General features: G+C 41.4%; 1 long non-coding RNA gene across 1 annotated transcript; it reads left to right on the forward strand.

Annotated features, from left to right (window-relative positions):
* The first annotated feature begins 2,606 nt into the window (after window positions 1–2,606).
* On the forward strand, window positions 2,607–12,465 carry LOC124259458. The gene is made up of 3 exons (XR_006893839.1): window positions 2,607–2,621; window positions 4,219–4,222; window positions 12,323–12,465. It is a non-coding gene; the product is annotated as an uncharacterized LOC124259458 (long non-coding RNA).
* The last annotated feature ends 3,564 nt before the right edge of the window (window positions 12,466–16,029 follow it).

The raw sequence follows: 16,029 nt of genomic DNA on the forward strand, positions 1-16,029 counted from the left end.
GGTGCATTGTGTGAAGCTCATTTCTGGTGTCCCCGCCGTGATATTGCTGGAATATTGCTAAAAGCGGCGTAAAACCAAACTCACTCACTCACGTCGGCAACGCCCCAAATCCATGCGAATCTAAACTTGTGTTAATTAATATTACGGCTTATTCATCGTTGATGTTTCGCCGATCTTACAATGTGATCTTGTTTATGCCTCAAGTAGATAACGATAGCTTAATTTAACGTTGTTTGGGGAAAGGGTTCATCTGTCTCCACATATAAACTATCTATCGGAGACGTTCCAAAGGCCTTGATGATAAATGCAATCTTGGTTTGTTTTCTTTTTGTCAAATTGCTTTTCAAGCTCCACCATAAATGACCGTAAGTTTAGATAGGATAAGTGCTCTGTAGAGTTGAAGGAGGGTTTTCTGATCCCATTTGAAATTGAAACTACTTTTAACAAATCCATTACATTCAGGTAGTTGGTAATTAAAGGTCAAGTTATGATCAATTACAATAACAAGAAACTTGGCCTTTGATAGGAGCTCCATCCAGTACTAATTCTGGGTCGTAATGTGGCTGATATTTCCTGCCAAAATGAATTCTGTTGGTCAACTGGGCATTTTATATAAGCAGGATTGTTAAATAATTAGAATCCTACAACCCACTCGGCAATTTATAGATCTTCGTTATATGGAAACGATTTTACACTGTTGTTAAACAGCGATTTCAAACAAATAATATGTATAAATGGAATTATAGTATCATTAGTAACGCAACGAAGAAATTTTAATAACCTTCTTCATCTATTTTTATGTTTCTGACATGTGCTTCCCCTATTGACAGGGCATATCCTATCAACATGTAACTGCGCTCATGTATTTTAGATAGAAAGAAAGGATCCTGTTCAGGCAGTCATCGGTCGTCTACAAACCGCAATGAAACGTCCAGAAGCATGACCTTATAAGATAGTCATACCAATCTGAAACCACAAAGTCATGATAAAGAAGCAGAACAGTGAGTTTTCATATCATATCCAAAGTTGTTCACTTCTTTGCGAGTACTTTGCGTGTTTTTCAGGTGAACACTTGACCTGCCTTTGCATGCGTTTGTCCCAGGGCGGGAGGCACTTTTCACGAACCCTGCATCATCATCCTTTGGTGGTGGTTCTTGTGCATATGAACAACTAATAGTCGTTATCATAGCATCAATTGTGTTACTGGGACAAATGTTCAACAGAAAGGCTTCTGTTGCTTATGGTTCCAGCAACGTAAACCTCTGTCTAGTATTTCCCTATATTCGTTGTACTGGATTCTTCCGTTCTAATTTCCCATGGTGGATCTCATCACGATATGGCTGAAATATTGCCAGTGTGACGATAAATATTAACTCACTCACTCCTACGGCTGATCAGACGTCAACGACATATAATGTATATGTAATATGCATTGCATCATAACGGGGTTTATTTATGCTGAATATTGTTTCTGAAACTACCACATCTGTTTGGAATGATAAAATATTTTCTTTTTGAATATATGGTCAATCATGTATCGATATGCATATGTTTCAAACATTTGCTGACAGAGTGTGTATGTTCGGCAGGTTCGTTTTACCATGAACCCATTAGCCTTTGAATTGCCAGTGAAAGGAGGAAGGAATTAATTATGTATACAACTGTAACATAAGAAAGTATATTAAACTACATTAACGCATGCATAATGCATTCACCAATAGAACACAAAGGTCTCATCTCTTGGACATTTCTCAAAAAGAGTCACATAAAAGCAATCCATAGTGCATTTAAAACTAATGCTTTTGGTGGAACACGGTCTGGAACAGCTAAACGTTAACGTCTCCTATCTTAGGGTAAGCCGCCATCTGTATATCTTATAATGAGGGTTCTTACATTCATTTTATTTACACCTAATTGCCGTGTTCTTGTTTGCCATATTTCCAGGTATAACTATACTAGGCACATAAAGAAACTGTGCATACAAAAATTTAAAATCTAAATTTATCAAACCTGTGTAGACACATAAGGATTTAAACTCAGAGATTAGTGACATGTATCCAGCATGCATGCACGTGCCACGTTCCGTGACGTCAGTGGGTTCGTCCTTGAGACGTGCAATACGTTGTTGCACGTGCATTCCGGGAAAGAGAAACAGAGCAAATGAATGCCACACAATACTGTCACTTTGGAAAGCTCAACCCCTGCCCTTGCAATCGTTCAAAAAATTAAACGGCTATTGAAACGCATAGCATGCCAAGGCTCACGTCTGCACAACGTCATGAGGCCATTGGGATGGTCCGTGGGGGAATGTCTCAACGACAAGTGGCTGCACATTTCCACTGCCACCGGAACACCACCATTTCTGCACTGATGAGACGCTACCAGAACACAAATGACGTCATCGATCGGCCACGTTCTGACGTCCACGTGTAACAACGCCAAGACATGCCCTCGACGGTCACTTCCACTTTGATAATCTTGGGGTTCCAATATTTTTCGTTGCCTCTTCCAAACGGCAGAAATTCTTCCACCGGCAGGATCAAAATGCCCTTCATCGATCGCGCGGGCACAGTCATATTGATATTCCACAATGTGTCTCTCTTGTTCACGACGATCTTCCGGTGTCGCAGTACGCGATCGTACAGGATGGCTGCGTCCCCGAATACTGGTTGCGAATTTGTCGAGCCAAGTCCGGATTCGTGACCTTGTCGAACTCCAACGAAATATTGTTGATGGTGTAGCTGCCTCCCTCGCCGCTCTCTGTAACAATTACAAGCGTTGAACATCAGTTCGTATTCAAGCCTATCACCCAGAGTGTCTTGGTAAAATGGCATGTGCCCCTCCAGTAACTCGAAGTCGAGCGGGATGCAACATCGGTTCCCGAATGCCTTGGCGACGGCCTCGTGTTTATTCACCATCGCAGCAAGTTCGGCCTGTTCGAAACAGTACCCCACCACGTTAGCTGAACAGCTTAAAATGTTATTCAGAGAACAAGGGGGTTACCATTGCCAGCATTCTAAAGGCTTTGGGTTTCATCGTATCGACCCTGGTCCTAGCGCTGACAGGTGGCAGTGGAAGCAAACCACCAAGCCCAACACCACCACCCAAGAAAGATGGCGACGTCAGAGACCGGGTAAAAAAACAGTTGAAATCGCTCGGGGAAGCCCTGGCGAGACTGGCCGTCAAAGTCGCCGAAGCCCTGCCCGGCATTTTGGGCAGCATCGTGTCCTGGTTGCTGGGCTCATTGTCAAAAACAGTCACGTGGCTCGGCCAGAACCTGTGGGCGGTCGCCGCTAAAGAATTGGGAGCATCACGATCCCCGTTTCGCCGGTATGCATGGGCGGTGGGACACAACTCACGTTGACATCGGGGTTGACGCCCAACTTTTGATCGGCGGTTGCGATGACGATTTCGTTGTTGTAGCCCACCACTTTTGGGATCCTCCGTCGCATGTCGTTCGAAGGCATGTACAGTCCCACGCAGAACACGTAGTCGACTTTTGACCAGGCGTATTATCCACCGGTCTGCGCATCTTAGGCCGTCCCTTGACCGGACGATGTCGGAACGGGTTTTGCTGACGGAGCGCCCGACACGTACGTCCGAATCAAATCGTTCAGTCTGACAACACTGGGACGAGTAAACCCTTCGATGTATCCAACATATATACTTTCCAATCGTCTTCAGCATATTGAGGCTGCTCCACCTTTGAAGGGTGAAAGCAACACTGCCTTTAAAATTCATACGATCATCTCGCCATTCATTACTCGCAGCCAACCACTTTTCAGTAAACCATCACTGACTTCTTTCACGGATTTCGCTCCACTGTACGGCATACCCAACCCGTGGTTCGTACCCAGTATACGCCAATCGGCATCGATTTCGAATTCACCACAAATCCGTTCATAACCTCGCCGATCGTATGGATTGTTCGATGCATCCGACGCCTTGTCCTGTGGCATCGGGCGATGATCTCTTTGAGGATGCGTCTGATCTGGTAATACAGGTGAAAATAAAAACGGCCTGACTCCAGCGCATCCCGACACGTGTTGTTCAAGATGACACAGCACCCCGTCGTCGCACATGCCGAAATTGAATTGATTCTGCCAGAACTGCCTTTACGTTCGCGACCGAAAGCCTATACTTTTCAAATACATCAATAAATCGAGCTCGAAAGTGGGAACCCTCCTTCACATCCACCACGATCTTCATGTGTGTGAGATCTGTAGCACTTAAATTATCGATTTTAGGATAAAACACTCCGGTGTATACTTGGGTGTAGAAACATTTAATGTATATTATAATGTCTTGTATATGTGTAATATGTTCGTTACGCTCCCAGGAATCACGAGTGGCGAGCCCCGTTCAACTGCTACACATAATAATCGATAACACGTCGGCACGACTCGAAGTTTCTCTCTGCGATCTCACCTACTACCCACGTTGGTTGAATATCAGTCAACATCAAGGGAAGAACAGGCTATTCATCGATGGCAAACGCCACGATTTGTCCAACGGTTATTACAGCGTTTGTATGTTGAACGACGAAATTTTCAAACCCATTGGAGCCCATATCAAACTCAACGAATCGAATGGCACGCTGACGTTGACGGCTGGGGAAAACCCATCCGACTCGGTAAAGCCTTGGCAAGAACGCTCGGGTTGACGTCGAACGAAATACGACCTCGAGACCGTCACGGGTTCCAAATTACCGAACTGGTCTATCACGACCTGTTCGTTCATCTCGATCGGGCAAGCAAGGCGAACACCCTTCCACGCTGCTAAGAGCCGTGCCCATCAAAACGGAAAAGTGCAACGACGGTCGAACCAAATCGTTTTCGACCCTGCAGTACAAAAAGTTAACGCAGGGCATGATCACGGAATTGAAACTATCCATTTTAGATATAAAACATAAACCAATGCATATCGGCTATCTAAGCGCCACGCTGCACGTAAAACAATGACTCAAGTTTCGGGCCCTGGAACAACCATGCGTGTGAGAAAATGCGCCAGCCTAGTGATCTCCGACCTCGGGGACACGCGCGTCTTCGACGAACCCGGGGTCGAAGGCAAAATATACGGTTTAGAATTAAGAAACAACACTTACAGGTGAGTGGAAGTCCGCAGTGGTGGTGGTGGTAACCTAGGAGATTTAGACGATGTCATCACCAGAGGGCTCAAGAAAAACACCCAGTACACTCTCGTCCTCAACCACAATAACAAATGGGTTATGGTCCCGGCATTCGATGGCAAGCTAGGTGATTTAGACAATGTCGAGACCCAAGGTCTCTTAAAAACATGTTGCACCAGTTCGTCCTAGCTGATGATAACCAGTGGACGTTGACCAGAGTGTTTGCACACTACAAGGAGCAGTTGATGTTGCAGAAAGGTATGAGTCTGTATTGGGCGGACCAAACTGTCGGACCACTCACAGGTTTGTGAAAGCCACTGCATACACACGACCTGCGGAGAAGAAAGTACATTTTGAGTCGCCGGATAGAACTGAGGATAAACTTAATGTGTTTTAGAAACAGCTGGCAGACTTACAAAAACTGTTGACAGATTGTCTCAAATGCAAGAAATTGGTAGTTCAAAGGGACAAAACAGTTCAATGAGTCCAAACTCCTTATGGCAGTCCAGGGCGTACCCAAGATAGGGGCATGCGCAGCGCTCAGAGTCCATCTAGGCATGACAAGAGAGCATATTCATTTTGTTCAATCTGTCATAGACCAGGACATTGGACATCACAGTGTGTGAGTCAGTCAACTGGTAGAGCAAATACGCAGCATGCTGCGCAGGGAAATGCCAACCCGCCATCTCGGACTTAGGTCGGGATTTGGCGGATGACAATGTTACATTGAATCCTAAGTTAACAGACTCAAGTGGTCAGCTGGAATAGGAGGTGATTGCAGCAGAGGCGCAACCACAGAATTCTCTCACAGCTGATTCTCAGCAAGTTATTGCAATGATGAGACCTTTGTTTTAAAATAGGCGATGAAGGTCAGTTAGTGAATATCAAACTGGATAATACTTTTACGTTATTTCGTTAGTGGATACTGGTAGCCAAGTGTCTTTGATATCTCCGAGATCTTACAAGCGTCTTCCTCGTTCTGTTTCACTGAGTACTATTACTATGTCCTTGGAGGCCGTTAATGGAACCTCATTTCCTGTAAAGAGAATATTCAAGGCATTGTTGACTTTAAGTGAAGACATGGAACCTACGCAGGAAGAATTTCTTGCAGCTGAGATTGAGAACTCGTTCAAAGTTGATGGTATTTTGGGAATGGACATACTCACTGATCTAGGTGCTGTAGTTGATCTTGCAGATCACAGGATCAAGTTACAGGGAGTTTGGTTACCTACTTTTGCAGCTGACAGAACTGCAGTAGTAGCTGAAGATACCTTGCTTCCAACACAGTCAGTGTCTTATGTTAAACTGTCATTACCCAATAATCAACAGAACAATAATGTTCTTGTAGAGCCATGTAAGGAGATTTTAGCACAATGTGGTCTTCTCACGAGTAACAGTGTTGTGAAAAGGGCTAATGCAGCAGATGTTAAACTCATTAATGTGACGAACAACCCAATTACTCTGGCTTCTAGTAGAATTTTGGCTCAATGTCAAGGTGTTACTTTGTCCTCAAACAAAAACATCAAAGAGAATTACAAAACATCAGGTAAAAATGCAGTGATTCCTGATTATCTGAAAGATCTGTATGACAGAAGTAAATCTAATCTTGATGAATCTCAACAGGAGGAATTGAAAAATGTCCTTGGTAGTTATCAGAGTACTTTTGCTAAGAATGATGATTTGTACACTATCAATACAGGTGATGCGCAACCAATTAAGCAGGCTCCTAGACGCCAGGCACTTGCAAAACGTGAAGTAGAGCAAAAAAGAAGTTGCTCGAATGTTGGAGCAAGATGTGATTACACCTTACTACTAGTCCATGGGCTTCACCAACTGTTTTAGTACAACGCAGTGATGGCCGTTACAGATTTTGTTGTGACTACCGGTTGTTGAATCTTTCCAACTAAAAAGATTCATACCCTCTACCGAGAATAGAAGACTGTATTGATAGTTTAATTAAGGCTGTAAAGAATGGCCTACACCAAAATGTCGAAAATATGTTTGAAGGTTTTGGGGTTTGGCAAACTACTACAGGCGGTTTGTTCAAAACTTTTCTAAAATTGCAAGACCCTTAACCAGACTTACTAGTGAACTAGTTGAGTTTCAGTGGAGTGAAGAAGCAGAAGAAGCTTTTATGAGCTTAAAAGTCGTTCTCATTTCCGCTCAGATTCTTGGTTTTCCTCAACCAGATGGCCAAGTTATCATTGACACTGATGCTTCAGGTGAAGGACTCGGCGCAGTGTTATCACAAGTACAGGAAGGTGGGGAAGTTGTTCTGGGATATCTCAGTAAGACTCTCTCTGCAGCTGAGAGGAACTACTGTGTTACCCGACGTGAACTTCTTGCGGTGGTGACTGCTTGCCAGTATTGGCATCCATATGTATTTGGACGGCCTGTCATTATTAGAACTGATAATTCTGCTGTGGTTTGGGCCAAGCGGATTAAGAAACCTGTAAATCAGATGGCCAGGTGGTTGCAAGAGCTAAGCAATTATGACCTACAGGAGATTCATAGACCAGGGCGCATTCATTGGAATGCGGATGCCTTAAGTCGTCGACCTTGTGTACCATGTCCTCAATGCAAACAGGAAAATAGACCTTGCAGCAAACAATGCGCTGGTCTTGATTCATCTCCAAGCTTTTTGTGTTGCAGTGACTAGGTCCAAGTTGGTAGAGGCAGGGAGTATGATCAAAGCTGTTCATTATGAACAACTGTCGCCCGAAGAATTGAAAACAGTTAGCGGATAATGATATTGCACTCATCTACATAGCTAGAGCTAATAATATCAAGCCGCAGTGGAAGGAAGTGTCTGGAACTTCAAATGCTTGCAAGGCTCTGTGGGAACAATATGATCGATTAGACAAGGGGTACTCCATATGAGATGGGAGAACAAAGATGGCAGACGATGGCACTGGCAGGTTGTCATGACAACTTGTAAACGTCGCCTTTTCCTCACCCAGAATCATGATTTTCCATTAGGAGGCCACCTAGGGGTGGAGAAAACTCTCCAAAAAAAATCCAACAGTCGTATTATTGGATTGACATGAAAAGAGACATTAGACAACACTGTACTAAGTGTGACAAGTGTACTGCTCGGAAACGACAATCGAAACAGAGAGCACCCATGAAGCAGTATGTAACTGGCTCACCTATGGAGCGATTAACAACTGATATTATGGGACCGCTCGATCGTACACAGTCTGGTAACAAGTACATCTTGTGGTTACTGATGCATTCGCTGAATGGACAGAGGCTTACCCCATTCCAAATATTGAGGCGAGAACAGTAGCGAAGAAGATAGTGGAAGAGTGGGTTTGTCGCTTTGGTACACCTGCACTGATACACAGTGACCAGGGCAGACAGTATGAGGCTACTCTCTTCCAAGAACTATGTAAGTTGCTTGGCATTGTGAAGACAAGGACAACAGCTCTGCAACCGCAAGCCAATGGCCAGGTTTAGCGTTTTAACCGTACCTTGAGTGCCATGCTCTGCATATATGCAAATGGGAAACCTAAATCATGGGACAAACATCTTCCGTATGTCATGGCAGCTTACAGATCTTCTAGACACGAGTCTACTGGGTTTACGCCAAATGAACTTACACTGGGCAGAGAAGTACGATTACCAGTCCAACTGATTACTGGGAATCCTAATGAAACGGCTCAGAAACATGATGAGTATGTTAAGGAATTAAGGGAAAGGTTTGAATTTGCCTTTGAGTCTGCTCGTCGTTGCCTTACAAATTCTTCAGAAATAAGGAAGAAAAGGTACGATGTGGGAACAAAAGAGTATCGGCTCAAAGTTGGACAACCAGTGTGGTTATTTAATCCTGGGAAGAATCTCCCATCCAGTAGGAAGTTCATTCCTTGCTGGAAGAAGAGATGGGTTGTCATCAAACAGATTGATGATTTGACTTACGGGATACAAAATGGTACAAATAACACCTTGTGTTGTCCATGCTGAGAGACTTCTGCCTTATGAGGGAGATGCTCCTCAAACATGGTGGACTTCTCAATAATTCTCACAAGTTGATAGCGTACCGTTATTTCCCATCAATCTGAAAACAATTACTTATTTCCCTATATGCTTTTGTTTTGCGAGAGTTGAATGTTGCAGTTACATTGTGGATGTAACATACCCAAATGAGATCTAAGGAAGGTTTTAGCATGGAAACTGAATGTAAAACGACTTATCTTTTAAATGGTGAAGATTTAAAATTTGGGCTTGCTGTAAGCTTTTTAATCTATTTACTAGGTATGGTTGTTAGGTGTGGATTTTACTCTTGTTCTCTCTACGGAGGCTGATGAAGGATCATAATTCATGAGAGTATCTAGAATAAAGAAAAGGTGATAAGCACTTTTATAAGTTGCAACATATCTAATGTGAGTGTTACTTACTTCTTTGCAGTCGCAACAATGGCTGACATTTTAGATCTTGGAGTGGAAGAAGATGAGGTGATGGATTTGGTGAAGGAAGAAAGGGGGGGTGAAGGAGGGGGCGCCAGGGATGAAGTTCGTAAAGTTCCTTCCATCGCCAGCGGCTGAGGGGATGGTGTAAATCCAGCTAGGGCTCATGCAGGTAGCAAAATTAATGTAAGTCCCCATGATCCCTAGTATGGTGATCTACCTTCAGTTGTTGGCGATCTATAGCCCGATTTTATATTGTGATGTTTTGAAATGATTTAACATTTTACACTGAACTCAAACAAGTTTTAATCCAATTGTGATATTCTAGTCGTTACACTGCCCTTCGCTGGCAGGTTTTTAAATTAGTATACATATGTTTATTCTTAGTACATAACTTTTTGTCGTCACAATATGGCTGAAATATTGCCGATGTGACGTTAAATATTAACTCACTCACTCACTCGTAAAGTTCATCCCGAACATGGACTGCCCTGCCTGTCTGGTTACAAAGACGTTCCCATCAAGACGTACTGTGTTTGAAGAGCACTGGGCGCAGACGCACCAAAGGGTGCACAAGACATTTGCATGCCCTGTTAAGAGGTGCAAGAGCTCACGTTCCTCAATGAAAGCTCTAAAATATCATGTAGCCCATTCCCATGTCAATTCAAATGTCATCACTTACAATGTTGACAAACTGTGTGCTGAGGTGACCGTGGAGGTGGAAAGAAACGAGAATTTCTTTGACCCTGGGGTCTACTGTTTATAATGGCAAACATGGCGACCCCGGGGCAAGAGGGCGGGCAAGAAGGGGAAAGCAGCGAAGTCCTCAACCTCTTGCTCTGCCCTGTCTGCTCACGAGCCACAGGCTGTTCATCAAGAACCAACTGAATCAGATAAATCCACACCTATACCAACTGTGTCTGATCTGCAGATGGAAATTGCAGCTCTTCGGGAGCGCAACACTATCCTGCAACAGGCCCTTGCTACTCGGCCTGGGGCGCAGTGGCCATCCTGCCAAGACATCCCAACTAACAGGCCCCATCTGGATGAATTCATCGCCAAAGGCTGAGAGGCGATGGCGGTGCTGCAGTCAGCTGAGGGGAGGCGTTTTCAGCAACAGTTGGACCAGCGTCGCGCAGCTGATGCTTTTATTAGAAGCATGTCTCAGGGCAGTGGCAGCCAACGGGCATAGGATAAATGAGACAAGTGAGTGAGTGACTTTAGTTTTACGCCACACTCAGCAATATTCGAGCAATATGGTGGCGGTCTGTACATAATCGGGTCTGGACCAGACAATCCAGTGATCAACAGCATGAGCATCGATCTGCACAATTGGGAACCGATGACATGTGTCAACCAAGTCAGCAAGCCTGACCACCCGATCCCGTTAGTTGCCTCTTACGACAAGCATGGGTTACTGAAGGTTCGTTCTAAACAGGGCCTTCATGGGTAAAATGAGACAAGGGGTGCATACTGTGTCTCAGTGTGGAGAATTTCAATTTTTGTTCATTTTCTCTGATGTTCTTATCACATTTCTTTTCGTCTTCTTATCTTTTCTCTTTTGATTTCCTGGAGATGTGTTCTTGTGTCGCCGATTCATGTGGGAAACCGACGGCACCATGAACTGGAAAGTACAGAGCAGGAGCAATTCAAGGACTAATGAACTGTGTTTGCAGGACAAGAGTGTTTTTGAAAGATGAAGAACTGTGTAGTACAGACTGATGATGGACAATATGTTCATGGAACATACTTACCAGTATTGGGTTACCTCATTGTGACATTTAAAATGAGAGGTGATCTATATTTTCTTGGATATATATTCATATTCATTGGATATGTGTAAGTATATGAAATGTGCACAAGAATTAACACAAGGTAAGGAATTATTAATGTATGTACATGATAGTATGTAACATGTATTTATCTGAAATGCATAATTGTATTGTTTGAATTGTATTGTTATGCAACAAAACCAGGTTCGTTTTTTATGCTCACCTTGTAACTGTAAGGGCAAACTGCAAGAGAGAAAGAACAAATAGGATTATATAGCTGTATTAATGTAAATATGTTAACTCGGGACGAGTCTTCTTTCAGAAACGGGGCTATTGTAATAGTCAGGTTGTAAACGATCGAGGACTTTGTATTTTTATCACGCTTCCGAGATTGTGTTCATCTTTGTTAACTTCTCAAAACGTGATTACATCTTATTACATACATGTATTGTGTGAAAAAACAATGTATATTGTAGTTACAAGTTCATATTAATGTAATTTGTCGTAAGATTTAATGGTTATGATTCGCTCCAGAGATATGCTCGAATTGTCCCGCGATCTCCAGGCGATTACGTCATCAAAACATGTATTGTTGATTCAGAGATTGTTTATACTTTAAATCTGCTAAAATATAAATGGATCTTTAAAAAGTACTTACACAGGCGTGTTCCTGGACGTGGTAACTGGTAAACTATATCCGTTTAATTTAATGTCTCGTCTTATTTGGATGTTAGATCGCATTCTTCTCGCTCTAACGTTCGGCGTCTTCTGCTACATGCATTACCGGAAGTTCGATGATGTCATATAGCATATTCTCGTTCGAAAGCAGTTAGAGAGACAACAGACTCAACGTAAGTTGTAGTGTTTTGGGGCCGAGATATTTTTTAGGAAATTTTGCATTATTAGAGTTTTATATTTGAATTACTAATAACTACAGTGCTGCATTCTTGGCTCTGCCTTTGCGCACAGAAGTTATTCTTGTGAAATTGAAAATTTGGAAGTTATAGGAATAAAAGATCTACAGTACTCTGAACTGTCATAACGGACAAGTCGGTAAACTAGCAAAGTTTTATTCACTCTTGCAGTTGCCTACCCTTGAATTGCTATTGTCATCTGTAAAATAAATAACAAAAACAGCGAGTAAAGATTCACTGACTTTTTTTATTTGTTATAATTTTCTTTTAATCCGTTTTTACATATCTTCAAAACTGACGGTTGGGATGGGACATAAAATATATCCTGACTACCACGTTCCTTACCCCCAACCCGTTACACTTTCCATTGGCTAAACTGAATTGTCTCTTTGTGTATAATTGGTCGATTCCCTTATCACTATTCCTGATCAATATTTCGACTGCTAGAATTTCTACAACTCATTCGAGCAAAACATTGAGGTATTTTAGTTAGAAAACATAAAAACACGATGCACCGCTTCGTTGGCATTGCTCCCCCACCTAAGAAACAAAAACATGAAGAAGGACACAAGGAATATGATTCGAACAAACGTGAACGTACTTTCCAAAATAAATGGTTGTCTTCTTTCTCCTGGTTTGAATGTCATACCAAAAAAAAAACCTAAAATGGATTGTAAGCTGTGTCGTAAACAAGACACAGCTGGTTCTTTCGTGACTAACTTTAAGTTAGAAGCTTTACGAGCACATGAAATTTCGAAATCCCACGTAAAACATTCCCTTGCCCTCAAAGCAAAACAAAGCGCAGTTAATTAGAACCTCGGAAGCTAAGAAAATCTTACAGAGTTTAGACAGGAATGTCTTCCACAGAATGTGTCACCTTTTCCGTAATGCCCACCACGCACTTGCTAAGCATTCCCGGCCTTCACGTAAGTTTAATTCGTAACAAAAACAGACCAGCTTCATACTACAAGGTTCAATAAAAATGAAAATATTCAAATAAAATAACAAAAAACAATGAAACAGAATGTAAAATCGTTTTAATATATTTTGTTTGTACACAAATTTAGTACTTTTGACACACTAAAAATAATATTGTATGGAGGTGAAAATAAGAACATAAAGGAGGGAGTGATGATCATCTGGTAAGTATTTAATGATTGCCTAATAAATCAATAATTGTCATCAACTAATTATATTGATAATATTATGATAAATAATTGAAATTAATGACATTATGATAAATAATTGAAATTGTAGAAATTATGATAAATAATTGAAATTGATGGAATTATGAAAATAAATTTACTTGTTAAATTTTTGACTTATGAACCTGTTTGTTTCTATAAAAATAAATGTATTTGGTTATTAACTTCGAAATTTGGAATGACACCCTGTAGGGAAAGGTCATGACTTTGTCACAATATCACTAAAAATGGTTTCAAATTCATAAACCTCTTCTTTTAATCATATTGATAATTAAAATACTTCTTTGTCTATATTGAAGTTCATGATATAAAACAAATTCTTCAAAAACTGTCAATCATTTTGTATGGACTTTGGCTGGCTCTACAAGCTTGACAAGATCAAAGGACTTGAAGTAGGAAGCACTTACATGAACGACAATGCTGCAAGCACGTTCGTTCATTTCATTGCTGCTACTCAGAAGGAGCTGACTTCAAAGGTGGGAAACAGTACCTTTTTTTTCTCACACACAGAAGCCGAGATAAAGGTTTCATGTCATGGACATTTTCTAGGTATTGTAACAACCTTGGGGTAGAGAAGCAAAGTTTGCCGTGATGTATGCAAACTGTATGTTATATTTTATTTTAATGGCAAGAATGTAGATGGGATTTTGTTAGCAATGCAATACAATAAATGATGATGATAGTGATCAAACACTACTCGGCTTATATATATAGATTTAATGACAAGGCTCAGTCTCCAAGGAAATAGTTATTTTGTTATTTCTACTCGAATATTTTGCAGAAATGATACTGTGTATGTAATATAGTTATCAAATTGATTGTAATTTGACTTAAAATATATATCTAGAAGCAGTTATGATGATAAATCTAAGTCAGTAGAGGTGCCAGGTAAAAATATGAGCAGGAGCTGCCTTTAATCAGACTTATTGTATCTAAATCGAGTGACCCGAATAAATCAAATGAATCGATTGCGAATGACCTAGGCCTAGACCAGTGATCGTATTTATAGGCATCATCAGGAGGTCATGTGACCTTTCTCAACCAATCAGAACACAGGTTTGATGGCATTCATACAAGAAACACTGCGTAGGCAGCGCCATTTCTAACACAAGTAAACAACTACTACTTGTCCTTATTTGTCCGAATACAATTAGGACACAGTAGAAATAATCAAGACATCGAGACAATTTGTTATAATTAAACGGACAATATCTTTCCGTCAACGTAGCGTCAGTGGCTGCCATCTTGGTTGGTGGTCGGCTCTATGACAAGTGAAATTTACAAAAGCATCAGTTTCCTTTATCATATGGTATTGTCCTTATGTGATATAAAGTGTCCGAAAACATCGAACATGGTGGACAAATGAGATTTGTGCTAACATGTGATATAACAAGAATAAGGACAACGATTATATAAATACTCAGGCCAAGCAGCGGGACGACATTTTGACAGACGTCAAATGTATGGTAAGGCCATTGATAACTTTGGCCCAGTGTAGCATGAATATGCCCTAGGGGCGGTTGGGTAGCCTAATGGTTAACGCGTTGGCTCGTCACGCCAAAGTCCCGGGTTCGAATCCCCACATGGGTACAATGTGTGAAGCCCATTTCTGGTGTCCCCCGCCGTGATGTTGCTGGAATATTGCTAAAAGCGGCGTAAAACCAAAATCAGTCAGTCAGTCAATATGCCCTGTATTCAGGAATTGATGTTGTCCTATATGTCCTTTAACAATTCGGACACTAACAAGATTGCTAAAATATTTGGTAAATGCAAACAGAGAAAACGGACAGCAGACTGTCAATTAATGCCTAGAATGATTGTCGGCAACAAATGTCAAAACGGAAGGACTGTCATATTGCAGGTACAAATGTAGGTAATACAGGAGGTTATACATTGTCCTCTATGTCTTAAGACAATGCATTTCTACCATAGAATGCAGGAAAATACCAGATAATGAATATGTGGCTTTGATATAAAAACGGACATCCAGTTTATAATTAGCCACTCAGCCTAACGTAATTGTTGACAGGTCACCGTAACCTGAGAAATGTCAAACAGATCAAATTCGTTATTCAGTGCAATCAAGTGTAAGTTTCATTAGTTTCCTTCATGGAATACACTTTAAAACACTTCTGAGCAAGAAAGGTATCAGAAAATCGTCATTAACAAGTGTAATAAGTCATTGTTTATCTGGGTCAAAAGTCAAACTTACTTTCTATAAATAGCCACGAAGCAGGAGTGTACACAAGAAATAGTCCCTGACAAACATCGGTGTTATCACTTAAAATACACAATGATTCAAGAGAGTGAATAAATATATCATTTGGAGAAATGAAATACATAATCCTGTACAATAATAGTACACAATGACATCAGTAGTAGAATATCCTTCATGGATGTAAATAGCGTAGTGACACACAGTGGTAATTAGGTCATGTCTGACAAGTGCTGCTACCGCGAACGTTCAGTGCTTGATAAAGCATAGCTATCAACAGTGAATATGCCCCCTTAAAGATGCCTCAGATCTGTGAACTCTGAACCAGGTAACTGTCTATGATGTTGTTAACTTATTATTTACTTTAATGTTAAAAATATGGATGGACA

The sequence above is a fragment of the Haliotis rubra genome, unplaced genomic scaffold, assembly GCF_003918875.1.
Source record: "Haliotis rubra isolate DU_JTF1 unplaced genomic scaffold, ASM391887v1 Scf721, whole genome shotgun sequence".
In the NCBI taxonomy this organism is placed as follows: Eukaryota; Metazoa; Mollusca; class Gastropoda; order Lepetellida; family Haliotidae; genus Haliotis; species Haliotis rubra.